Genomic DNA, 27,410 nt, shown 5'->3' with positions numbered 1-27,410 from the left:
AACACACACAACTTGCAGAACACACACATACCGTGCAACACACACACACACACACACACAGACACACAGATACACACACATCATGGAGAACTCACACACACACCATGCAGTGTGTGCATGGAGGAGTTTCCATGCCTCCCTCCTTCTGTTAGGCCTGCATGGGTGACACTGAGCTGTAGTCTCTCAGCCGTAGCAGGGAACCTGTCAGCTGTAACCACCACACATGGCCTAATACCTCCACATCTGGTTAGGAATCATATTGGCTCATGATGGCTCCCACACAGTTGGTGATGCTGTGGATATGTGTCCCTCTGTGTATGGGTATGTTGTGTACTGTTCTTAAATATTGTGTTTTGTTTAAGGGCTGTCTAAATGAGTATATGCATGTTCGCAAGACAAATAAATAACTTATTTGACTGATATAGTAAAGGTGTCCTAATCATCATCATCTAAGTAATTATGGTTATATGGTGACTCCCTTCTGTTGGGAAACACAGCAGACGTGGTACGACTTCAATAAGACTCATCTGTTGTTTTCCATCATTGTGGAGAACTGGGACAGTGTCTGAATAACATCAACTAACTCCACAGTAATGTATGACAAACTACAAAGATTCACAACACAGTCTCATCGGAATATGGACATGGATGGAGAGAGGGAGGGAGGGAGGAAGAGAGAAAGAAAGAGGGAAAGAGAGGGGCAGGTAGCTTAGTGGTTAAGTGTGTTGGGCCAGTAACCGAAATCCCCGAGCTGAAGAGTGTGAAAAATCTGATGTATATCTGGTAAAAACAAGGAACTTACAGGCCTTGTTCTGTTTGTGTGGTCAATGCCAGATCTGATACACAGAAGCATAGCTTGTGAGTTTGTTTAACAAAAAAATGCATTCCTGGTAAACAAATATTTTTATATTTTTGATTTTGTATACAATGCCACCATATTTTTGTGTGCTTTACAATCAGAAAGAGAGGTCTGGAGAGTCCCCTCTCTCACTGCCCTGGAGAGTCCCCTCTCTCACTGCCCTGGAGAGTCCAATCTCTCACTGCCCTGGAGAGTCCCCTCTCTCACTGCCCTGGAGAGTCCCCTCTCTCACTGCCCTGGAGAGTCCCCTCTCTCACTGCCCTGGAGAGTCCGCTCTCTCACTGCCCTGGAGAGTCCCCTCTCTCACTGCCCTGTTGCTCTGGAACCAGGTTGTTAAAATATAACTAAGGACAGTTAAGCCTGTGACTTACAGAGTCTGCAGTGAGTGGGTGTTAGTAAGGGTTTTGTACTGTCCTGTAGATACTGTACACACACAGAGCTCTCTCTCTCTCTCTCTCTCTCTCTCTCTCTCTCTCTGCACCAGCTGGCCAGGTAATTAATATAGCAGCAGGTCCAGACACTCAGTGATAATTCATATCCTATTTAATTATTATATTGCTGCACAGAAAGCAGGAAATGCCCAAAAGACTTTGTGTTAATTGTTCCTGTAGTGTTCTTGGATAGCAGCTGAGGTGGACCTGAGGTAACCTTTAACAGATTGTACTGCAAACTGCAACCTATTACCTATACTGGAGTACATATTTGACACCTTCCTAATATTGAGTTGCACCCCTTTCCTTTTGCCCTCAGAAAAGGCATAGGCTCTGCAAGGTGTTGAAAGCGTTCCACAGGGATGCTGGCCCATGTTGACTCCAATGCTTCCCACAGTTGTGTCAAGTTGGGTGGATGTCCTTTGGGTGGTGGACTATTCTTGATACACACGGGAAACTGTTGCGTGTGAAAAACCCAGAAGTGTTGCAGTTCTTGACACCAACCGGGGCACCTAGCACCTACTATCATACCCCGTTCCAATGCACTTAAATTATTTGTCTTGTCTATTCACCCTCTGAATGGCACACATACACAATCCATGTCTCAATTGTCTCAAGGCTTAAAAAGTCTTTAACCTGCCTCCTCCCCTTCAGCTACACTGATTGAAGTGGATTTATTAAGTGACATTAATAAGGGACCATAGCGTTAATCTGTATTCAGCTGGTCAGTCTGTATTGGAAAGAGCAGGTGTTCTTAATGTTTTGTATACTCAGTGTATAAAGGGCCTTCGGAAAGGCCCTTTTCCCCCAAAAAATCCACGGGTTACAGCCACGGGTTACAGCCACAGGTTACAGCCACGGGTTACAGCCACGGGTTACAGCCACGGGTTACAGCCACGGGTTACAGCCACAGGTTACAGCCACAGGTTACAGCCACGGGTTACAGCCACGGGTTACAGCCACGGGTTACAGCCACAGATTACAGCCACAGGTTACAGCCACAGGTTACAGCCACAGGTTACAGCCACGGGTTACAGCCACAGGTTACAGCCACGGGTTACAGCCACGGGTTACAGCCACGGGTTACAGCCACAGGTTACAGCCACGGGTTACAGCCACAGGTTACAGCCACAGGTTACAGCCACAGGTTACAGCCACGGATTACAGCCACGGGTTACAGCCACGGGTTACAGCCACAGGTTACAGCCACGGATTACAGCCACGGGTTACAGCCACGGGTTACAGCCACGGGTTACAGCCACGGGTTACAGCCACGGGTTACAGCCACGGGTTACAGCCACAGGTTACAGCCACGGGTTACAGCCACGGGTTACAGCCACGGGTTACAGCCACAGGTTACAGCCACGGATTACAGCCACGGGTTACAGCCACGGGTTACAGCCACGGGTTACAGCCACGGGTTACAGCCACGGATTACAGCCACAGGTTACAGCCACGGGTTACAGCCACGGGTTACAGCCACGGGTTACAGCCACGGGTTACAGCCACGGATTACAGCCACGGATTACAGCCACGGGTTACAGCCACGGGTTACAGCCACGGGTTACAGCCACGGGTTACAGCCACGGGTTACAGCCACGGGTTACAGCCACGGGTTACAACCACGGGTTACAGCCACGGGTTACAGCCACGGATTACAGCCACGGGTTACAGCCACGGGTTACAGCCACGGGTTACAGCCACGGATTACAGCCACGGGTTACAGCCACGGGTTACAGCCACGGGTTACAGCTATAGGAAGAGTCTTGGGAGTTCCAAACCCTTCCGATTTAAGAATGATGGAGGCCACCTAGTTCTTGGGGACCTTCAATGCTGCAGAAATGTTTTGGTACCCTTCCCCAAATCTGTGCCTCGACACAATCCTGTCATGGATTCCGTTGACCTCATGGCTTAGTTTTTTCTCTGACATGCACTCTGACATGTCAACCGTGGGACGGGTGTGTGCCTTTTCAAATCATGTCCAATCAATTGAATTTACCACAGTTGGACTCCAGTGAAGTTGTAGAAACATCTCAAGGATGATCAATGGAAACAGGATGCACCTGACCTCAATTTCGTGTCTCATAGCAATCAGTCTGAATACATATTTAAATAAGGTATTTCTGTATTTTCTTTTTAATAGATTTGCAAAAATGTCTAAAAACCTGTTTTCACTTTGTCATTATGGGGTATTGTGTGTAGATTGCTGAGTATTTAATTAATTTAATCCATTTTAGAATAAAGCTGTAACGTAATTTTTTGGGAAAAAGTCAAGGTGTCTGAATACTTTCCGAAGGCACTGTACACTGTAGTGCACTGGTCAAAAGTAGTGCACTATGCAGGGAATAGGGTGCCATTTGGGACGCAGACTAGGAGTTAAATTGCCAACACTAGGTTTACTTATAATAAACTCAGCAAAAAAAGAAACGTCCTCTCACTGTCAACTGCGTTTATTTTCAGCAGACTTAACATGTGTAAATATTTGTATGAAAATAACAAGATTCAACAACTGAGACATAATCTGAACAAGTTCCACAGGCATGTGACTAACAGAAATATACTAATGTGTCCCTGAACAAAGGGGGGGTCAAAATCAAAAGTAACAGTCAATATCTGGTGTGGCCACCAGCTGCATTAAGTACTGCAGTGCATCTCAGCAAAAAAAATCAAAAATGAAAAGTAACAGTCAGTATCTGGTGTGGCCACCAGCTGCATTAAGTACTGCAGTGCATCTCCTCCTCATGGACTGCACCAGATTTGCCAGTTATTGCTGTGAGATGTTACCCCACTCTTCCACCATGGCACCTGCAAGTTCACAGACATTTCTGAGGGGAATGGCCCTAGCCCTCACCCTCCGATCCAACAGGTCCCAGACGTGCTCAATAGGATTGAGATCCGGGCTCTTCGCTGGCCATGGCATAACGCTGACATTCCTGTCACGGGTCCTCATGCCTCCTTGCAGCATGCCTAAGGCACGTTCACGCAGATGAGCAGGGACCCTGGGGCATCTTGCTTTTGGTGTTTTTCAGAGTCAGTATAAAGGCCTCTTTAGTGTCCTAAGTTTTCATAACTGGGACCTTATTAATTACCTACCGTCTGTAAGCTGTTAGTGTCTTAATGACCGTTCCACAGGTGCATGTTCATTAATTGTTTATGTTTCATTGAACAAGCATGGGAAACAGTTTTAAACCCTTTACAATGAAGATCTGTGAAGTTATTTTTACGAATTATCTTTGAAAGACAGTGTCCTGAAAAAGGGACGTTTCTTTTTTTGCTGAGTTTATAAATCAAACTTAGTAAGTCCTTCTGTCCTTCAAATAGATTGGATATGTTTTGATTCAACATTTTATATGTTTCTTTTAGTAGTTTGGTGAGTGTAACTTTGTTTAATTACTAAAGTCTGTGGAGCTGTAAGGAGAAACAACATGAAATAGTTACAGACTACCTTCTCTATACTTTATTAGGCAGGCAGGCAGGCAGGCAGGCAGGCAGGCAGGCAGGCAGGCAGGCAGGCAGGCAGGCAGGCAGGCAGGCAGGCAGGACATGACATGACATGACATGACATGACATACACCAGACAGGCAGGAATGTTTTAGATGAATCACTTGAAGAGGAGCAGTAGATGTGTATACAGGTGAAAATATAATTACTCTTCCACCTAAATATTTTGCTGATAACTAAGCAAATTGTCTTGGAGTGGAGTATATTGCTTCGGAGTCCTAACTGAAGTTGTTTAAGAAAACTCACATTAAATACTGATATTCTTCTGATGCTCTCTTAAGCTCAGTGTTGGTCGAGTTGTGAATTACATATAGTTCAACTAGTAATTTAACTACCTTTTGCAGTAGCTTTGTGGTAGTTGAACTAATCTTGGTAGTACTTTCTGTAATGACTATTTATTGCCATGTAGTGGTGTAAGTAATTACTAAACTACTGTTTTTGCAAAAATAAAATATGGGTGAAGTAGACATAGAACTGTCTTTCTTTTATGGCATCTGACCTGCCTAATTCTAATTATCTGACCTGCCTAATTCTAATTATCTGACCATCTGACCTGCCTAATTCTAATTATCTGACCATCTGACCTGCTTAATTCTAATTATCTGACCATCTGACCAATTGGCATAAAAACAACATGTGCATTTTTCCACCAGAGATGAAAATTGACTGTGAAATTGACTGTTGCAGACAAACGGCTGTGTGTGATGACGTAGTGCACATAAAAATACATTTTGCGGGTAAATTCCCATGTACAGAATAACAAATATGACTTAAATGTTTCAACTCTATTTTTCTCACCATTTTTGGGGCGTTATATAGTGAGTGTACCCTCTACGATATTGGCAAGTGCATTCTAGCCAAGCCCCCTGTTGGCTATAGCGCACGTAAAGCTACTTGATGAGAATATTATGGACAAAAAAGAGAGATACATTTGTGAAACAGCAGACAAGCATCGATGATCATGTCACCAGAATAAGACCCTTGATATTTATTGAAAGGAGCATCAAGCTCACCACCGCGCACTTTCACCAACCTGTGAAGTTCATCATAACTTATTTCATCTGTAGTCTAATTAACTGCATGCTTTCCCGATGAGTCGTAGTGGGAGGACCACACAACATGTCAGTGCGTTACTCCAAGTTTACTTCGATATGATGGTTATTATATAAATATTTGTATCCACCGACATTTCTTGCGAAATTCATTTTACTGAAACAAAAAGATCCCACCTTGTCTTATTTTGTTTTGTCGACATTTGGAAAGTTTACCGAAAAAGTTCTGTTTCCATCAGGCCTGTCATGACATTTTTTTATCCAACGTACTTTACTCGCATAACATGGTCAGATGGAAACCTGGTTACTGTAATAGATTTCCATTAAAATGGGCAAAAATAACTTTTAAGAAGAAAAAAAAACAATTTCTCAAGCAATAATTTAGCTAGAACTGTCTGGGAGTGGGGAGAGGAAAACTGAAAAGGGATGTTTGGAACTCTCTTTGTTATTGATTGGTCTATTAGCTAAATTACCACATTTTGATGTCACCATGGAAAGCCAGAACTCCTGCTCATGCAAACCTCATGATTAGAAGGTCCTGTGTATATTGTATTTTCAACCAGCAATTTTTTCACACTTTTACAGTGTTGGTTTCACCAGCTGAGAACTCTGTGAGAAGTAAGAAAACACAGAGAAGTAAGAAAAAACAGAGAGAGGTAAGAGAACCGTGAGAAGTGAGAGAACACAGAGAGAAGTGAGAGAACACTGAGAGAAGTAAGAGAACACTGAGAGAAGTGAGAGAACACTGAGAGAAGTGAGAGAACACTGAGAGAAGTGAGAGAACTCTGTGAGAACACTGAGAGAAGTGAGAGTACACAGAGAGAAGTGAGAGAACACTGAGAGAAGTGAGAGAACACTGAGAAAAGTGAGAGAACTCTGTGAGAACACAGAGAAGTGAGAGAACACTGAGAGAAGTGAGAGAACACAGAGAGAAGTGAGAGAACACTGAGAGAAGTGAGAGAACACTGTAAGAACCCTGAGAAGTAATATAACACAGAGAGGTGAGAGAGCACTGTAAGAACACTGAGAAGTGAGAGAACACAGAGAGAGGTGAGAGAACACAGAGAGAGGTGAGAGAACACTGAGAGAAGTGAGAGAACACTGTAAGAACCCTGAGAAGTGATAGAACACAGAGAGAGGTGAGAGAACACTGTAAGAACACTGAGAAGTGAGAGAACACAGAGAGGTGAGAGAACACAGAGAGAGGTGAGAGAACACTGAGAGAAGTGAGAGAACACTGATAAGTGAGAGAACACTGAGAGTAGTGAGAGAACACTGATAAGTGAGAAAACACTGCGAGAAGTGAGAGAACACTGAGAGAAGTGAGAGTACTCTGACAGAAGTGAGAGAACTCTGAAAACTCTGGAAAAACTCCAGAGAACCCCAGTAGGAGAGATGACAACAAGATGAGAAGTGAAATGATGATACCTGGTGTTCTTCTCTTCCTAACTGTGGCCAGATCCTCTCTGTGAGGATGGGAAAACAAGCTGTTGCTTACTGTTGGCAGGACACAGAGTGTTTGGAAAGGTATTATTTTGTGTGTGTGTTTGAAAGCAAATGTCTGTTTACTTGCAATTATGCGAGCCAATGAAACAGATCCAAACAGTTCTAAACAGATGCTCAGTGCTCGCACCCGGCTCTGTTACCTGAATGTGTTTTAATACAGCGACCAGAGTCCGGCCTTGGTCTGAACCAGAGTAGGAATGACCTACCATGGGTCTGGACAGAGATAGTGTGTGTGTGTGTGTTTGTGTTAATGACCTCCCACACTGCATACACACTCCTAACTACACACACAACTACACACACTGCATACACACAGCTTACAAACTACAACACATACTGTATACACACTCCAACAAACTCCAACACACTCTCTTACAGACACTGTATACACATGCTACAGCACATTTCTGTACACGCTGTATACATACGGCTTACACAAAGTGTACACACTCCAGCCCAGAGCCCTGCCCAGGCAGCTCCATAAGTCTCATAGATTGCATCCCAAATGGCACCATATTCCCTATGTAGTGCACTACTTTTGACCTGGGCCAATAGGGCTATGTTCAAAATTAGTGCACTATATAGGTAATAGGGTGCCATTTGGGACTCAAACAGTATTTATGTGAAGGTGACAAGGCCTGTTTATGTGTTGGGTTCCAGTGGTTCCAGTAGGATGATGTGCCAGAGACTCTCTCTCTCTCTGTCTTTCTCCTTCCTCTATCCATCTCCCTTTCTCTCTTGCTCTTTTTTTCTCTTTCTGGCTCCCTCCCCCAGTACTTTGTCCTTCCCACAATTTTTCTACATCTCCCTCCCTCTGTCCTAACCATCACTCTAGGCTCCAGACTCTAATGAAACATCAGCTCTTCATCTCTCCTCTCCTCACTCTAAGCCCAGGAAATGGAACTGAGAAAGTGTCCCACATAGGAGACGTCCAAAACACATGATCTATGTCTGAAATGGCACTCTATTCCCCTAGTGCACTACTTTTGACCACGGCCCATAAAGCTCAGTTGGAAAGTAGTTCACTATAGGGTGCCATTTCGGGCGCATCAATGGAGATTTCCTGGACTGAGATTTGAACCCCAGTCAGTGTTTAGTGACAGTAAGACTTCCATTGTAATTGTCCTTCAGGAGGAAAACAGTCATTAGAGCAGACAGTGTCAAAGCAGAGCCTGGCTATTGTTGTGTTATCATGATTCATGGGGATGCTTGGTGCTAAACTAAGCTACAGTGCCTTGCGAAAGTATTCGGCCCCCTTGAACTTTGCGACCTTTTGCCACATTTCAGGTTTCAAACATATAGATATAAAACTGTATTTTTTTGTGAAGAATCAACAACAAGTGGGACACAATCATGAAGTGGAACGACATTTATAGGATATTTCAAACTTTTTTAACAAATCAAAAACTGAAAAATTGGGCGTGCAAAATTATTCAGCCCCCTTAAGTTAATACTTTGTAGCGCCACCTTTTGCTGCGATTACAGCTGTAAGTCGCTTTTGGTATGTCTCTATCAGTTTTGCACATCGAGAGACTGACATTTTTTCCCATTCCTCCTTGCAAAACAGCTCGAGCTCAGTGAGGTTGGATGGAGAGCATTTGTGAACAGCAGTTTTCAGTTCTTTCCACAGATTCTCGATTGGATTCAGGTCTGGACTTTGACTTGGCCATTCTAACACCTGGATATGTTTATTTTTTAACCATTCCATTGTAGATTTTGCTTTATGTTTTGGATCATTGTCTTGTTGGAAGACAAATCTCCGTCCCTGTCTCAGGTCTTTTGCAGACTCCATCAGGTTTTCTTCCAGAATGGTCCTGTATTTGGCTCCATCCATCTTCCCATCAATTTTAACCATCTTCCCTGTCCCTGCTGAAGAAAAGCAGGCCCAAACCATGATGCTGCCACCACCATGTTTGACAGTGGGGATGATGTGTTCAGCTGTGTTGCTTTTACGCCAAACATAACGTTTTGCATTGTTGCCAAAAAGTTCAATTTTGGTTTCATCTGACCAGAGCACCTTCTTCCACATGTTTGGTGTGTCTCCCAGGGGGCTTGTGGCAAACTTTAAACGACACTTTTTATGGATATCTTTAAGAAATGGCTTTCTTCTTGCCACTCTTCCATAAAGGCCAGATTTGTGCAATATACGACTGATTGTTGTCCTATGGACAGTCTCCCACCTCAGCTGTAGATCTCTGCAGTTCATCCAGAGTGATCATGGGCCTCTTGGCTGCATCTCTGATCAGTCTTCTCCTTGTATTTGTATGAGCTGAAAGTTTAGAGGGACGGCCAGGTCTTGGTAGATTTGCAGTGGTCTGATACTCCTTCCATTTCAATATTATCGCTTGCACAGTGCTCCTTGGGATGTTTAAAGCTTGGGAAATATTTTTGTATCCAAATCCGGCTTTAAACTTCTTCACAACAGTATCTCGGACCTGCCTGGTGTGTTCCTTGTTCTTCATGATGCTCTCTGCGCTTTTAATGGACCTCTGAGACTATCACAGTGCAGGTGCATTTATACGGAGACTTGATTACACACAGGTGGATTGTATTTATCATCATTAGTCATTTAGGTCAACATTGGATCATTCAGAGATCCTCACTGAACTTCTGGAGAGAGTTTGCTGCACTGAAAGTAAAGGGGCTGAATAATTTTGCACGCCCAATTTTTCAGTTTTTGATTTGTTAAAAAAGTTTGAAATATCCAATAAATGTCGTTCCACTTCATGATTGTGTCCCACTTGTTGTTGATTCTTCACAAAAAAATACAGTTTTATATCTTTATGTTTGAAGCCTGAAATGTGGCAAAAGGTCGCAATGTTATGGTGCGTGAATGAGGACCCAAAAGCGAATTAACAAACAGAGTACTTTAATGACGAACATACGTGGGCTCAGATGGACAGGTAGATTCCGACAGGACAGGACAAGGTTGCAGCACACACGATGATAGTCTGGTTCAGGCATGAGACACATAAACAAACAAACAAGAATCCGACAAGGACAGGAGCAGAAACAGAGACAGATATAGGGACCTAATCAGAGGGAAAAAGGGAACAGGTGGGGAACGGGGTGAATGGGTAATTAGGAGGAGACAAGGCACAGCTGGGGAAAAGAGGGGGAGAAAAGGTAACATAACAACGACCAGCAGAGGGAGACAGGGTGAAGGGAAAGGACAGAGACAAGACAACATGACAGTACCCCCCCACTCACCGAGCGCCTCCTGGCGCACTCGAGGAGGAAGCCTGGCGGCAACGGAGGAAATCATCGATCAGCGCACGGTCCAGCACGTCCCGAGAGGGAACCCAACTCCTCTCCTCAGGACCGTACCCCTCCCAATCTACTAGGTACTGATGACCACGGCCCCGAGGACGCATGTCCAAAATCCTACGGACCCTGTAGATGGGTGCGCCCTCGACAAGGATGGGGGGGGGGGGGGGAAGACGAGCGGGGGCGCGAAGAACGGGCTTGACACAGGAGACATGGAAGACCGGGTGGACGCGACGAAGATATCGCGGCAGAAGAAGTCGCACTGCGACAGGGTTAATGATTTGAGAGATACGGAATGGACCAATGAACCGCGGGGTCAACTTGCGAGAAGCCGTCTTAAGGGGAAGGTTCTGAGTGGAGAGCCAAACTCTCTGACCGCGACAATATCTAGGGCTCTTCGTTCTACGCTTATTAGCAGCTCTCACAGTCTGCGCCCTATAACGGCAAAGTGCAGACCTGACCCTCTTCCAGGTGCGCTCGCAACGTTGGACAAAAGCCTGAGCGGAGGGGACGCTGGACTCGGCGAACTGAGATGAGAACAACGGAGGCTGGTACCCGAGGCTACTCTGAAAAGGAGATAGCCCGGTCGCAGACGAAGGAAGCGAGTTGTGGGCGTATTCTGCCCAGGGGAGCTGTTCTGACCAAGACGCAGGGTTGCGAAAAGAAAGACTGCGTAAGATGCGACCAATAGTCTGATTGGCCCGTTCTGCTTGACCGTTAGACTGGGGGTGAAAGCCGGAAGAGAGACTGACGGAAGCCCCAATCAAACGGCAAAACTCCCTCCAAAATTGAGACGTGAATTGCGGACCTCTGTCCGAAACGACGTCTGACGGAAGGCCATGAATTCTGAAAACATTCTCGATGATGATTTGTGCCGTCTCTTTAGCAGAAGGAAGCTTAGCAAGGGGAATGAAATGAGCCGCCTTAGAGAACCTATCGACAACCGTAAGAATAACAGTCTTCCCCGCTGACGAAGGCAGTCCGGTGACAAAATCTAAGGCGATGTGAGACCACGGTCGAGAGGGAATAGGAAGCGGCCTGAGACGGCCGGCAGGAGGAGAGTTACCGGACTTAGTCTGCGCGCAGACCGAACAAGCAGCCACGAAACGACGCGTGTCATGCTCCCGGGTGGGCCACCAGAAACGCTGGCGAATGGAAGCAAGCGTACCCCGAACGCCAGGGTGACCGGCTAACTTGGCAGAGTGAGCCCACTGAAGAACGGCCAGACGAGTAGGAACGGGAACGAAAAGAAGGTTCCTAGGACAAGCGCGCGGCGACGGAGTTTGAGTGAGTGCTTGCTTTACCTGCCTCTCAATTCCCCAGACAGTCAACCCGACAACACGCCCCTCAGGGAGAATCCCCTCGGGGTCAGTGGAGGCTACTGAAGAACTGAAGAGACGAGACAAAGCATCAGGCTTGGTGTTCTTAGAGCCCGGACGATAAGAAATCACGAACTCGAAACGAGCGAAAAACAGCGCCCAACGCGCCTGACGCGCATTAAGTCGTTTGGCAGAACGGATGTACTCAAGGTTCCTATGGTCAGTCCAAACGACAAAAGGAACGGTCGCCCCCTCCAACCACTGTCGCCATTCGCCTAGGGCTAACCGGATGGCGAGCAGTTCGCGGTTACCCACATCATAGTTACGTTCCGACGGCGACAGGCGATGAGAAAAATACGCGCATGGGTGGACCTTGTCGTCAGAGAGGGAGCGCTGAGAAAGGATGGCTCCCACTCCCACCTCTGACGCGTCAACCTCGACAACGAACTGTCTAGAGACGTCAGGTGTAACAAGGATAGGAGCGGATGTAAAACGATTCTTGAGGAGATCAAAAGCTCCCTGGGCGGAAACGGACCACTTAAAGCACGTCTTGACAGAAGTAAGGGCTGTGAGAGGAGCTGCCACCTGACCGAAATTACGGATGAAACGACGATAGAAGTTCGCGAAGCCGAGAAAGCGCTGCAGCTCGACACGTGACTTAGGGACGGGCCAATCAATGACAGCTTGGACCTTAGCGGGATCCATCTTAATGCCTTCAGCGGAAATAACAGAACCGAGAAATGTGACGGAGGAGGCATGAAAAGTGCACTTCTCAGCCTTCACGAAAAGACAATTCTCTAAAAGGCGCTGGAGGACACGTCGAACGTGCTGAACATGAATCTGGAGTGACGGTGAAAAAATCAGGATATCGTCAAGGTAAACGAAAACAAAGATGTTCAGCATGTCTCTCAGGACATCATTGACTAATGCCTGAAAGACAGCTGGAGCGTTAGCGAGGCCGAAAGGAAGAACCCGGTATTCAAAGTGCCCTAACGGAGTGTTAAACGCCGTCTTCCACTCGTCCCCCTCCCTGATGCGCACGAGATGGTAAGCGTTACGAAGGTCCAACTTAGTGAAAAACCTGGCTCCCTGCAGGATCTCGAAGGCTGAAGACATAAGAGGAAGCGGATAACGATTCTTCACTGTTATGTCATTCAGCCCTCGATAATCTATGCAGGGGCGCAGAGACCCGTCCTTCTTCTTGACAAAAAAAAAACCCCGCTCCGGCGGGAGAGGAGGAGGGGACTATGGTACCGGCGTCAAGAGCTACAGACAAATAATCTTCGAGAGCCTTACGTTCGGGAGCCGACAGAGAGTATAGTCTACCCCGGGGGGGGGTGGTTCCCGGAAGGAGATCAATACTACAATCATACGACCGGTGTGGAGGAAGAGAGGTGGCCCTGGACCGACTGAACACCGTGCGCAGATCGTGATATTCCTCCGGCACCCCTGTCAAATCACCAGGCTCCTCCTGTGAAGAAGAGACAGAGGAAACAGGAGGGATAGCAGACATTAAACATTTCACATGACAAGAGACGTTCCAGGAGAGGATAGAATTACTAGACCAATTAATGGAAGGATTATGACAAACTAGCCAGGGATGGCCCAAAACAACAGGTGTAAAAGGTGAACGAAAAATTAAAAAAGAAATGGTTTCACTATGATTACCAGAAACAGTGAGGGTTAAAGGTAGCGTCTCACGCTGAATCCTGGGGAGAGGACTACCATCCAGGGCGAACAAGGCCGTGGGCTCCTTTAACTGTCTGAGAGGAATGTCATGTTCCCGAGCCCAGGTCTCGTCCATAAAACAGCCCTCCGCCCCAGAGTCTATTAAGGCACTGCAGGAAGCTGACGAACCGGTCCAGCGTAGATGGACCGACAAGGTAGTGCAGGATCTTGAAGGAGAGACAGGAGTAGTAGCGCTCACCAGTAGCCCTCCGCTTACTGACGAGCTCTGGCCTTTTACTGGACATGAAGTGGCAAAATGACCAGCGGAACCGCAATAGAGACAGAGGCGGTTGGTGATTCTCCGTTCCCTCTCCTTAGTCGAGATGCGGATACCTCCCAGCTGCATGGGCTCAGCACCCGAGCCGGCAGAGGAAGATGGTAGTGATGCGGAGAGGGAGGCGACGGAGAGCGCGAGCTCCTTTCCACGAGCTCGGTGACGAAGATCAACCCGTCGCTCAATGCGAATAGCGAGTTCAATCAAGGAATCCACGCTGGAAGGAACCTCCCGGGAGAGAATCTCATCCTTTACCTCTGCGCGGAGACCCTCCAGAAAACGAGCGAGCAAAGCCGGCTCGTTCCAGCCACTGGAGGCAGCAAGAGTGCGAAACTCAATAGAGTAGTCTGTTATGGATCGATTACCTTGACATAGGGAAGACAGGACCCTGGAAGCCTCCTCCCCAAAAACAGATCGATCAAAAACCCGTATCATCTCCTCCTTAAAGTCCTGATACTGGTTAGTACACTCAGCCCTTGCCTCCCAGATTGCCGTGCCCCACTCACGAGCCCGTCCAATAAGGAGAGATATGACGTAGGCGACACGAGCAGTGCTCCTGGAGTAAGTGTTGGGCTGGAGAGAAAACACAATATCACACTGGGTGAGGAACGAGCGGCATTCAGTGGGCTCCCCAGAGTAAAACGGCGGGTTATTGATTCTGGGCTCCGGAGATTCGAAAGCCCTGGAAGTGGCCGGTGGATCGAGGCGGAGATGGTGAACCTGTTCTGTGAGGTTGGAGACTTGGGTGGCCAGGGTCTCAACGGCATGTCGAGCAGCAGACAATTCCTGCTCGTGTCTGCCTAGCATCGCTCCCTGGATCTCGACGGCTGAGTGGAGAGGATCCGAAGTCGCTGGGTCCATTCTTGGTCGGATTCTTCTGTTATGGTGCGTGAATGAGGACCCAAAAGCGAATTAACAAACAGAGTACTTTAATGACGAACATACGTGGGCTCAGATGGACAGGTAGATTCCGACAGGACAGGACAAGGTTGCAGCACACACGATGATAGTCTGGTTCAGGCATGAGACACATAAACAAACAAACAAGAATCCGACAAGGACAGGAGCAGAAACAGAGACAGATATAGGGACCTAATCAGAGGGAAAAAGGGAACAGGTGGGGAACGGGGTGAATGGGTAATTAGGAGGAGACAAGGCACAGCTGGGGAAAAGAGGGGGAGAAAAGGTAACATAACAACGACCAGCAGAGGGAGACAGGGTGAAGGGAAAGGACAGAGACAAGACAACATGACACGCAAAGTTCAAGGGGGGCGAATACTTTCGCAAGGCACTGTATATGTCTAAACCTGCTACTTTTCACATGCAGGGAGAATACAGGGAGAAGCAGCCATGATGGGAAACCACTTCTTTCATAGTATGGTCTGGCCAAAGATCCTGATAGTAAAATATTCTGGTTTAACCTGGAATTATACGTTTGTGTTCCAACTCAAACTGCTAGGCTGTGTGTTTATCACAATCTAACCTTTCTTTACAGTCGTTGAATTCACAACTGCCTTTCCTGTTTTCTTCCACAAGTGTTTTTTAAAAATGTGTTGCTTCCTAATTATTACACTTCACATTCAAAGTATAAATGTGGAAAGTAACAAAAGTAGCCAAGGTATGTCTGAACAATTAGCTATTGTGTTCATATTTAACATTTAAGATAATGAGACTAATTGCCCCCACCAAACCTCACTCACTGTAAATGTAAACAAATCATCTCAGAACCCAGAACCAACTCTCAAGAGATTAATATACAAATCAATACATCATCAGGTGGCAGATTTCCTTAGTAACACTAATGACATAATGCTGTGGTTTCTTTGCATGGCTATACCAGTCTGCACTCTCTTTCAGTAACACTAATGACATAATGCTGTGGTTTCTATGCATGGCTATACCAGTCTGCTCTCTCTTTCGGTAACACTAATTACATAATGCTGTGGTTTCTATGCATGGCTATACCAGTCTGCTCTCTCTTTCGGTAACACTAATGACATAATGCTGTGGTTTCTATGCATGGCTATACCAGTCTGCTCTCTCTTTCAGTAACACTAATGACATAATGCTGTGGTTTCTATGCATGGCTATACCAGTCTGCTCTCTCTTTTAGTAACACTAATGACATAATGCTGTGATTTCTATGCATTGCTATACCAGTCTGCTCTCTCTTTCAGTAACACTAATGACATAATGCTGTGGTTTCTATGCATGGCTATACCAGTCTGCTCTCTCTTTCGGTAACACTTTATTTGGATAGTCCAGATTGTCCATCTGCAGACGCTATACAGATGGCCATACTATCAACAAACTATCTGTTGATAAGCAACTGCTTGCTAAAGTTACGGTTAGGGTTGGGTTTAGAATATGGGTAAGGGTTAAGGTTAGGGCTAGGGTTAGTAGATAGCTATTTGAAATGTTACTGATAGTCTGTAGAGTGTTACCTTCATTTCTCCCCTCTGGGACTACATGCTCCACATCCATGCAACAATGAAAAGGTACAGTAGTTTACTGTAGTACTGGAGCCTGGGAACCAGTATAGCTAAACACATCTTAACTTATCTACTTTTTAATCACTCTCAATCAGAGAAGAAATGACTCAAACCCCTCTCACCGTGTGTGTATGCAAGTGTGTCTTGTTTGTGGGTGTGTGCGTGTCTGTGCTATACCTGGCACCTTATGTCAGTAGCATTCCCACACTGTCCCTGTGTTTCCCCTAAAACAGCCATTTGGTTTTATTGTAAGTAACTTGATGGTAAAATGCTGCTGTTTTCTCCCCGTTCCTCTTTTCACAATGCCATGGCCCAGCCGACCTACGCAGCATTGGCGAGGCGCCCGCTCAGGATCTTTAGTGGCACGCACGCACACACACACACACACACACACACACACACACACACACACACACACACACACACACACACACACACACACACACAGGGAAGTGGGAAGATGGCGCTGCCTGCCAAGTGCCTGGCAGGACCAGTGGTGCTGCACCAGCTGAGAATAGTATACCCATATACTGTAGGCAGACGTCTTAAATACACCTACAGTTGAAGTTGGAAGTTTACATACACCTTACCCAAATACATTTAAACTCAGTTTTTCACAATTCCTGACATTTAATCCAAGTTAAAATTCCCTGTTTTAGGTCAGTTAGGATCACCACCCTTTTTTAAGAATGTGAAATGTCAGAATAATAGTAGAGAGAACGATTTATTTCAGCTTTTATTTTTTTCATCACATTCCCAGTGGGTCAGAAGTTCACATACACTCAATTAGTATTTGGTAGCGTTGCCTTTAAATTGTTTAACTTGGGTCAAACGTTTCAGGTAGCCTTCCACAAGCTTCCCACAATAAGTTGGGTGAATTTTGGCCCATTCCTCCTGACAGAGCTGGTGTAACTGAGTCAGGTTTGTAGGGCTCCTTGCTCACACAAGCTTTTTCAGTTCTGCCCACGGATGTTCTATAGGATTGAGGTCAGGGCTTTGTGATGGCCACTCCAATACCTTGACTTTGTTGTCCTTAAGCCATTTTGCCACAACTTTGGAAGTATGCTTGGGGTCATTGTCCATTTGGAAGACCCATTTGCGACCAAGCTTTAACTTCCTTACTGATGTCTTGAAATGTTGCTTCAATATATCCATATTATTTCCCTACCTCATGATGCCATCTATTTTGTGAAGTGCACCAGTCCCTCCTGCAGCAAAGCACCCACACAACATGATGCTGCCACCCCTGTGCTTCACGGTTGGGATGGTGTTCTTCAGCTTGCAAGCATCCCCCTTTTTCCTCCAAACATAACAATGGTCATTATAACTAAACAGTTCTATTTTTTCTATATAGATACTTTTGCACCTGTTTCCTCCAGCATCTTCACAAGGTCCTTTGCTGTTGTTTTGGGATTGATTTGCACTTTTCACATCAAAGTACGTTCATCTCTTGGAGACAGAATGGGTCTCCTTCATGAGCGGTATGACAGCTGCGTGTGGTGTTTATGGTGTTTATACTTTTGTACTATTGCTTGTACAGAGGAACGTGGTACCTTCAGGCGTTTGGAAATTGCTCCTAAGGATGAACCAGACTTGTGGAGGTCTACACATTTTTTTCTGAGGTCTTGGCTGATTTCTTTAGATTTTCCCATGATGTCAAGCAAAGAGGCACTGAGTTTGAAGGTAGTTTGAAATACATCCACAGGTACACCCCCAATTGACTCAAATGATGTCAATTATCCTATCAGAAGCTTCTAAAGCCATGACATAATTTTCTGGAATTTTCGAAGCTGTTTAAAAAAGGCACAGTCAATTTAGTGTATGTAAACTTCTGACCCACTGGAATTGTGATACAGTGAATTATAAGTGAAATAATCTATCTGTAAACAATTGTTGGAAAAATGACTTGTGTCATGCACAAAGTAGATGTCCTAACCGACTTGCCAAAACTATAGTTTAAAACTATAGTTTGTTAACAAGAAATTTGTGGAGTGGCTTAAAAATGGGTTTTAATGACTCGAACCTGTGTATGTAAACTTCCGACTTCAACTGAGGAAAAACATTAGCACTGAAAATACCCCTAAAAGTATGGATGACATCTAAATGCTACGCTAAGGGATCTGTTTAATATGACATACTGTACACACACTGTTGCTGTTAAAAACCCTGTCATCCTCTTGGTACACCGCAATCCTTATCAGGATAATATATGGCTGAAACAGGGGACAATTTACAAACACCTGTGGGTAATGTTATAGTTTAGTGACCTGAAGACTCCTTCTCCTGAACTTATAACTTCTCATAGTACACATAATTACTGATCACCAGTCTCCCATTCATTCAAGTACCTCCTCCTGCTCTTTCAATAACACACACAGAGAAACCCAGACAGAGTGGCTGTGTTGGAGTGGTTTAGAGTCTCTATAAACACTGTAAAAATGATGTTCATCTATGACGATGTGGTGATGATTACAACCCACCTCCAAACATAAACAGTATCAGCCTGTCTTTACAGCTCTGCTCCCTCATAATGTAATTACTGCCTGGGAGGGAGGGAACGCAGTCAGAACCTAATGGGCATGTTCGAGAGGATCACTTTTGTGAAGACGTTGACCAACGTTGGTCACCGCCTTTCAAAGTGTGTTGCATTATGGATATAAAAATCCACGACACGATCCATTTGTTTCATGTTTGTAACCTCATGAAAGACAATACAGCCACATTACCCTGACTCTGTTTATACAGGTTCCTCAGTTATGAGGCTTGCATCTAATTCTTGTATTAAATGAATGAGTAAAGATGAAGCTATTTGCGAAATGTTGTAATGTGAATGTAAAATAAGAGAATTATAAGTTAAAGAATTAGAGAATACACAAGTTCTCCCCCTGAACAAGGCAGTTAACCCACTGTTCCTGTGCCGTCATTGAAAATAAGAATTTGTTCTTAACTTCTTATGGGCAGGTGAGACGGTAGCGTCCCATTGCAGAGCGCGAAATTCAAACCACAGAATTATAAGTATTTAACTTTTATAAAATCACAAGTGTAATACATTAAAATAAAGCGTGTCTGATTTAAAAAAGGCTTTACCGCGAAAGCACACCATGCGATTATCTGAGGACAGCGCCCCGCATACAAAAGCATGAAAAACATATTTCAACCAGTCAGGTACGCCATGAAAGTCAGAAATAGTGATATAATAAATGCCTTAATAAATGCCTGATCTTCTTCTGTTGGCACTCCAAAAGGTCCCAGTTACATCACAAATGGTATTTTGTTCGATAATGTCCATAAAAACTTAGTTTAGCTGGCGCGCTTCAGTCAATAATCCACCCAGTTTCCCTCCATCAAAATGCATACACAATGAATCTCAAACATTACTAATAAACTTTTCCAAAAAGTCAAACAACGTTTATAATCAAACCTTAGGAACCCTAATACGTAAATAAACGATGAAATTTAAGACGGAAAATTGTTATTGTCTTTACCGTAGAAAAATACCAAAGAATGCGCTATCTTCCACGCGCTTGGAAACACCACAGCCAAAATGGGAGCCACCTAGAAAAACTACAATTTCTGGCTAATTTTTCCAAAAACCAGCATGAAACTCTTTCTACAGACTGTTGACATCTAGTGGAAGCCCTAGAAACTGCAATCTGGGAGGATTTCATCTTATAATAAAAGTGACAGCCATTGAAAACAGTGGTAGGCTGGATTTTGTTTTTGTGATGGTTTGTCCTCAGGGTTTCGCCTGCCATATCAGTTCTGTTACACTCACAGACATGATTTTAACAGTTTGAGAAACTTCAGAGTGTTTTCCATCCAAATATACCAATTATATGCATATCCTAGTTTCTGGGCCAGAGTAACAGGCAGTTTACTTTGGGCATGCTTTTCATCCGGACGTGAAAATACTGCCCCCTACCCAAGAGTGGATAACTGACTTGCCTAGTTAAATAAAGGTAAACATTTTTATTTTTTATTTTTTTACCTCCATGGTAAAATTTAACTAAGTCAGTAGCCACGCCAAAGTGAATAGACATTGTTTGGAAATGATGAACCAACAACCTTTCCACTCTTGAATAAAAGGTCTCTTTGACGAAAAGTCAACTCAATGTCCTCCACGTTGAAAAGGGTTAATTTCAACTATACAGGCCAGGAAACGTGAAAGCTTGCCCCACACGTGAAATGGTATGAACTCTGAACTATTGTTCACACAAAGAAGAAGTGCATACTAAACTAGCATATATCAGACTGCAGCTGAACATATGCGTAAATCTAGGATGAGAACACTGACCGACGAGGAAGCATCTCCAGAGTGAGATGAACCTCTCAGATCACGTGAACCTCTCACACGAGATTCTACAAAGGATGAGGGCAACATTGACTGGGCAAACAAGAGCCTCACATCACGTAAATATAATGCATTGCTTTTCCGAATGAGCGATCGTTAGTGGCATATGTATTTATATGAGAATAGCTTCCCAGGTCCGATAGAGAGCCATGTTCATTAGTCTTCCTTCCAAAACCCCCTTCTCTTCTCTCTGAATCTATCATGTTATAACCAAACTATTTTTGTGTAGTCCACTAGGGATGGTATTTACTGTATAATGTTATGATGTATTGTATATTCTGTAATTGTTTAATTAGTTAGTAAATTAATGATTGAGCCAATTTGTGTATGGATGATTCATAGTAGAGGCTGGGTTCATGCAGATAACCAAGTATTTTGCGACGTTCAGATGAGACTGACAAAGGTAATAATAATAATTAATTAATAGAAGACTAATTGATCAGATATTAAAGTTATATTCGGAAAATTATATCTGAACATTTTCCGTGGTGCCCCGACTTCCTAGTTAATAAAATGTACATGATTTGTTTAATCACGTAATAATAATTACAGAGAATTGATTTGATAAAATAACAGTCCTCATATTTATTGCTAAGTCAGAGACATAGTCTAAACCTTTTCTGTACTGTGAGTGTTTTGCTCTTCATGGGATTGAATCAAATTCTATTCTTTAAATCAGGGGTGTCAAAGTCAAATGGACGGAGGGCCAAATAAAAAAATCAGCTACAAGACGAGGGCCGGACTGTTCGAATGTTCATTGAAAAATTTTTAAATGACGCATATAGTCTAGTGAACCTAATTGAACCTACTGAAAACCTAACAAATATATTACAATATGATCAGATAAATAAAGCAATATTTTCTTATGGCTCTGTCAGTAATCTTTAATTTTCAACAGACACAAAAGACAAATTTCCTTTATATAAATATCCCCATAACATGAACATTAAATGAAAGAAACCGGTATTCAAGGCACCATCAGTAGACTATATTTTCTATTTTAGCAAAAGTGGGCTAAATTTACTTCAAAGAAAAAACAATAATAGCAATTTTCTATCATCCACTCAACTGAAATATTTTTAAAATATAATTGGATTGAAATACAAAAAAATAAAGTGCAAAAATCTATTAATCAAAAACAACACTTTGTTTAAGGAGAAGTAACATGCAGTGAAAACAAATATTAAATTTTAACTTTTAAACTTGAACTGAGTAAAAACTCTAAATATGTGATTGCACAGTAATGTTCACTTGTTTGAGGTTGAGGGTGATACTTGGTGGTGTCCCATCTTTTCCACAAGTTCATCAATGTTCGGGGTAAGGCTCTGAGCTGAAGAAATCCTCAGAATTGAGTGGAGGTGTTCAGCAGTAAGTCGACTTCTGTGTGATGTTTTGTTCAGGTTCATCAAAGAAAACAGTTGTTCACACAGGTATGTGCTGCCAAACATAGACAACGTTTGAGCAGCCTGGATGCGCAGCTGGGGCATTGTGCCGGGGAGGAAACGGGCGAACTCCGCAGCACCCACTGCCGCATATTTTGCCCTCAGTGCATCATTGCATTGGAGGTCAATCAACTCCATTTGGAGGTTTGGTGGTGAGCTTTCCACGTCAACAGCAAATGGGTTACCGAGCAGTTCCAACCTGCTTTTTTGTGCTTCAAAGTCAGCAAATCGGCGTCGAAAGTCAGCGGCAAGCATACCTATTTTATCAGCCAACTGTGTGCTCGGGAACGCACTGGTAGAGAGCTTCTCTTTCATGGTCTGGCAGCTGGGAAAGTGGCTCAAATTTTCTTTCCGCATCTGCGTCTCCCACAGAGTCAGTTTGGTTTTAAATGCCTTCACTGTACTGTACATATCAGAGATGACACGATCCCGACCCTGCAGCTGCAAGTTTATTGCATTCAGATGACTCGTAATGTCACACAGAAAAGCCATTTCACACAGAAACATTTCGTCTCGGAGTTGTGTTGTGTCTTTCCCTTTGCTGTCCAAGAACAGACAAATCTCCTCACGAAGCTCGAAACATCTTTGAAGCACCTTTCCCTGGCTTAGCCATCGCACCTCTGTGTGATAAGGCAAATCACCATGCTCCGTTTCTAACTCCGTCAGAAATGCCTTGAACTGGCGGTGATTCAAACCTTTGGCTCTGATAAAGTTAACTGTGCGCGTGATGATGCTCATTACATGCTCCATTTTCAAGGCTTTACCGCACAACGCTTCCTGGTGTATGATACAATGATAAGCTGTCAGCTCACCTGTCGCGTTTTCCTCTTGCATCTTTTCCCGTATCTTCGCCACCAGTCCGCTCCTGTGTCCACACATCGCAGGTGCTCCGTCGGTTGTCAAACCCACGAGTTTTTCCCAAGGCAGCTCCATCTCATTTACACATCTTGACACCTCTTCATACAAATCATGCCCCGTAGTTGTGCCATGCATAGGACGTAAAGCCAAAAACTCCTCTGTCACGCTTAGGTTGGAGTCCACTCCGCGGATGAAAATTGACAACTGGGCAATGTCAGAAATGTCGGTGCTCTCATCCACAGCCAAGGAATATGCAATAAAATCTTTTCCCTTTTTCACAAGCTGCTCTTTTAGATTGATGGACAACTGGTCTACTCTCTCGGCAATGGTGTTTCTGCTCAGACTCACATTTAAAAAGAGTTGCCTTTTTTCTGGGCAAACTTCGTCACAAACTTTAATCATGCAGTTTTTGATGAAATCCCCCTCCGTAAATGGCCGGGCTAATTTAGCGATCTCTTCTGCCAAAATAAAACTGGCCTTGACAGTTGCGTCCGCGTGTGTGTCCGCGTGTTTCGTTTCATAATGTCGTCTCAGATTATACTCTTTCAGTACCGCCACACTTTCTCCACACAGAAGACACACAGGTTTTCCAGCTACCTTCGTGAACATATACTCCGACTCCCACCTTGTTTGAAACCCCCGGTTCTCAGTATCCACCTTCCGTTTTGCCATTTTTGATGGGTATCTGAAAGTTAATTTTACTGTGATGCTGACGACTGCTGTGCCAATAAATATTGAAATGAAGCAGCCTACTGCTCGGTGCGTCACCTTTGCATTGTGGGAAATGTAGTATTGGTGCGTGTAAAAGATCTGCGGGCTGCCGGCTTGCTGCGGGCCGGTTCTAATAATAAATCAAGATCATCCCAGGGGCCGTAAAAAACCTTCTTGCGGGCCGGATGTGGCCCGCGGGCCTTGACTCTGACATATGTGCTTTAAATGCTTACTGACAAGCAATAAAGGTTTGAGAGTGTAAGAAATACCCTGGGCATGAAGTAACAACCACGCATATCCCATTTGCTGCAAAAGCACCTGTATGTTCTCAAATCGTAGTCTTTGCATTCACTGCCTGGTTATATTTTGAGAAAACCTTCACAAAAATACAAAGCTTGTGATTGTTAGAAAGAGCTTGGGTTGGTATCTAATATCCTTATCATCAGGAAATTAATTCCTTGGACCATGTTGATCATGTTCAGCTTTGTGTAGGAGAAGTGGTATTCTGCATCCACTTCATCAGCAATAACAAAGACGAATGCCATGACTGCCCTTGTCGCGTTTCCTAGAAACAGCAGAAGTTGTCCGACTTGCTGTCGGTGCATATGTACAGCACCTCCCCCGACTTTACTTCCGTTTACAGTCGGCTACTTTCAGCTTATCACTCAACACGCCCAATGTCTCCCTACAGCCAGGAGAGAGGGGGGGAGAGAGAGGTCTGTGCCACACCACAGATCTGGCTACATCTGCTGCTCTAAGGACCAGACCAGTTAGCCTGACTGTAAACTGCTGACCTCAGCCGAGCTTTACCCTACATCTGCAATGGACCTCTATATAGTGCAATACTTTTGGCCACTGGGCACAGACGTCAATTCAATGCCTATTCCACTTTGGTTCAATGTAATTTGATTGAAATGACTTGGAAACAACGTTGATTCAACCAGTGTGTGTCCAATTGGAGGACTCTTGTACAAAATAGTGCATATGTCTATGTATGTCTATGTCTACAGTATATCTATATGCCTGGAGCTGTCTCTATGTGTTTGTAATTCTATATGTACAATATACAACCAACTGTTTTGACATGCAAATGTAAAGCTCCTGAAAGATCAGTATTGCAGAATGGGAAAGATTTGCTTTCATGATCTGCCAAATTGTCAGAGCAGACAAGACACTCCAAATCTGATGTCTGGCATGTGGTGGTATACGTTACATTATAAGAGGTTATGTGTCCTGAGTGACACTCAAACTGCTTTGGTGGCAACTGCAGAACTACACAACCCTCTCCCGCTGTCCCACTGCCAGTAACCACCCACAGGAGTTTGGAAGATTGCAAAATCACAGGGCTCTACCTGTCCATACACCAGACCTGGTGAACGCTGAGAGGAGAGGAAGAGAATGGAGAGAAGGAAAGGGGAGTGTAGAGGAGGAGAGAGGAAGAACTCCAGCGTCATTGGAGCTGGCCTCCCTTGTGTGTTCTCTTCCACCTCATCAAACGGTTCTGTGGATCCGTGAGAACCAGAGACCCGATCTACCCTGTGACCTGTCACTTTACTTACCGCTTACAAAAAGTTATTAATCCTGCCATGATCTTTGCTCTGGTCTGAACTGACACGTTCTGTAGCATGTTAGAGGCAGCCAGTGGTGCTGACAGACACAGACACACAGCTGCCCTGCGTCTAAATTACCCAGACTGCCCAGCATCACACCTCCTCCACCTCCTTAACTACTCCTCTACAACCCAGACAGCCATCAGAACCAGGAAGGAGTATATCATGCCTGAGAGGGAGAGGCTGGGGCAAACTGGGCTGTGGAGTCAAGCATAGAGAAGCCGGGGGTGGCTGGGCGGTGGAGCCTGGAGCCTGAGTGGGAGAGGGGTCTAATGGTAACCATACCCTGGAGCAGTAATGATGTGGGCTAGCGCCATGCTGCAGCTGCCTGCCTACCGTGGGTGGTGGGTTAGGGTTAAGATGAGTGGTGGGGAATAAGGGGGTTGTGGGGATGCCCACGGAGCTTGGCATACAGTAACACTAACACAGTTGCACTACAGTTTCTTCAGCTTTACTTCCATGAAAAGAGTAAGTACCCTAACTGTTTTAAAAAGCTGTATTGAAGGATTGTACCACCAGCTTTCCTTCCCAGCGTTTTCTCCGCAGTATGAAAATCTGTGAGGCTCTGTAAGCCATGTAATGGCCAACTGCTTTACAACTGTTGGTAATATTAAGCCCTAGGTATACGACAAGGCACCCCAACCACCCGCTCTGGTTTCAAACTCCAGGTATAGAACAAGGCACACCCCTTCCCCTCTAATTTCAAATCCTAACGTCCACATCTGGGTTTGGTCTTGTCAGTCAAAATGACTACCCTGCAATGCTCTGAACTCAAACACTCCAGTTAGTAATGTCCTTGATGTTTTCTTTCCCTGGGCTGAACCAGGGAGCAGCATGTGTATGAAAATAGAGGCAGGCTTGTTTCTCCCTTCTGACCCATTGTAAATAAACAGGTTAATACTCAGAGCAGAGACCAGCCATGTGTGTGTGAGACCAGCCCTGAGTCACTGAGGACCCTCTATCCCTCCAGCTCCTCTGGGTTAAACTCCATTCCACAGCCAGCTCTATATTTCTAGTTGAGTTTTTGTCATATTTAATTTTCTAGTCATAGTAAAACCTTCCTTGAGAATGATCCTTGAGATATTCTGTGCATTTTGGCGAGCAGGTCCACTTTACAGGAGTACACACACGCGGCTCGTGTATCCAGTCTGCAGGTCGTTCCCAGGACGCCCCGCCATTCTCTTACCCTTAATCGCCCCTGCCTCCCCCTGCACCCTGTCTTTGAGGTGGAAATTGAAAATGGTTTTATAAAATTTTAAATCAGAGCTACAAATCAAATATGTCGAGAGAGATTTTCCCTTCAGGGGCTGCTGGGTCTTAAGTCAAGTACTGACCGGGGGGTTAGTGGCACAACATGACTGTTAAAACACACCTGGATACATCCCAAATGGTACCCTATTCCCTTCATAGTGCCTTCATAATGTTTGAGTAGAACACTATATAGGGAATAGGGGGGCATTTAGGATGTAGTTACTTCCAAGGTGCTCACATTCCCACATGGTGATGTGAAGTAGCTTGTTCATGCTACTCCAGTACACAAACCTAAAGCTGTTAATACAGTATAAAGTAGCAACTGCTGTGATGTTTGTGTATTGTGTGTTCAAATCAAATGAAATCACATTTTATTTGTCACATGCTTCGTAGACAACAGGTGTAGACTAACAGTGAAATACTTATTTTTAAAAAATACAGAGTTAAAGATAAGATCAAAAATGTAATAAAAATTGTAAATAGTGACAAGAGGAATACATCTTCAGTGAATAAGGAATAAAGCATAAAGGGGAGTAGAATATAATGTGTGTATTGCTGTGTGTTTTACTGTGTGTGTGTGTGTGTGTGTGTGTGTGTGTGTGTGTGTGTGTGTGTGTGTGTGTGTGTGTGTGTGTGTGTGTGTGTTTGCTGTGTGTTTTACTGTGTGTGTGTGTGTGTGTGTTGCTGTGTGTTTACTGTGTGTGTGTGTGTGTTTTACTGTGTGTGTGTGTGTGTGTGTGTGTGTGTGTGTGTGTGTG

General features: G+C 44.6%; 1 protein-coding gene across 2 annotated transcripts in view; it reads left to right on the top strand.

Moving 5' to 3' along the window:
* The window catches only part of LOC110503349 (protocadherin-16), a 189,689-nt gene that overhangs the window by 97,516 nt on the left and 64,763 nt on the right, over positions 1 to 27,410 (top strand). The window lies entirely within an intron of this gene.

Source organism: Oncorhynchus mykiss, chromosome 24 (assembly GCF_057628025.1).
Source record: "Oncorhynchus mykiss isolate SJ-2025 chromosome 24, ASM5762802v1, whole genome shotgun sequence".
Lineage (NCBI taxonomy): Eukaryota > Metazoa > Chordata > Actinopteri > Salmoniformes > Salmonidae > Oncorhynchus > Oncorhynchus mykiss.
Note: the sequence above shows the minus strand (reverse complement) of the source record. Positions and strands in the feature narration are given on the sequence as shown.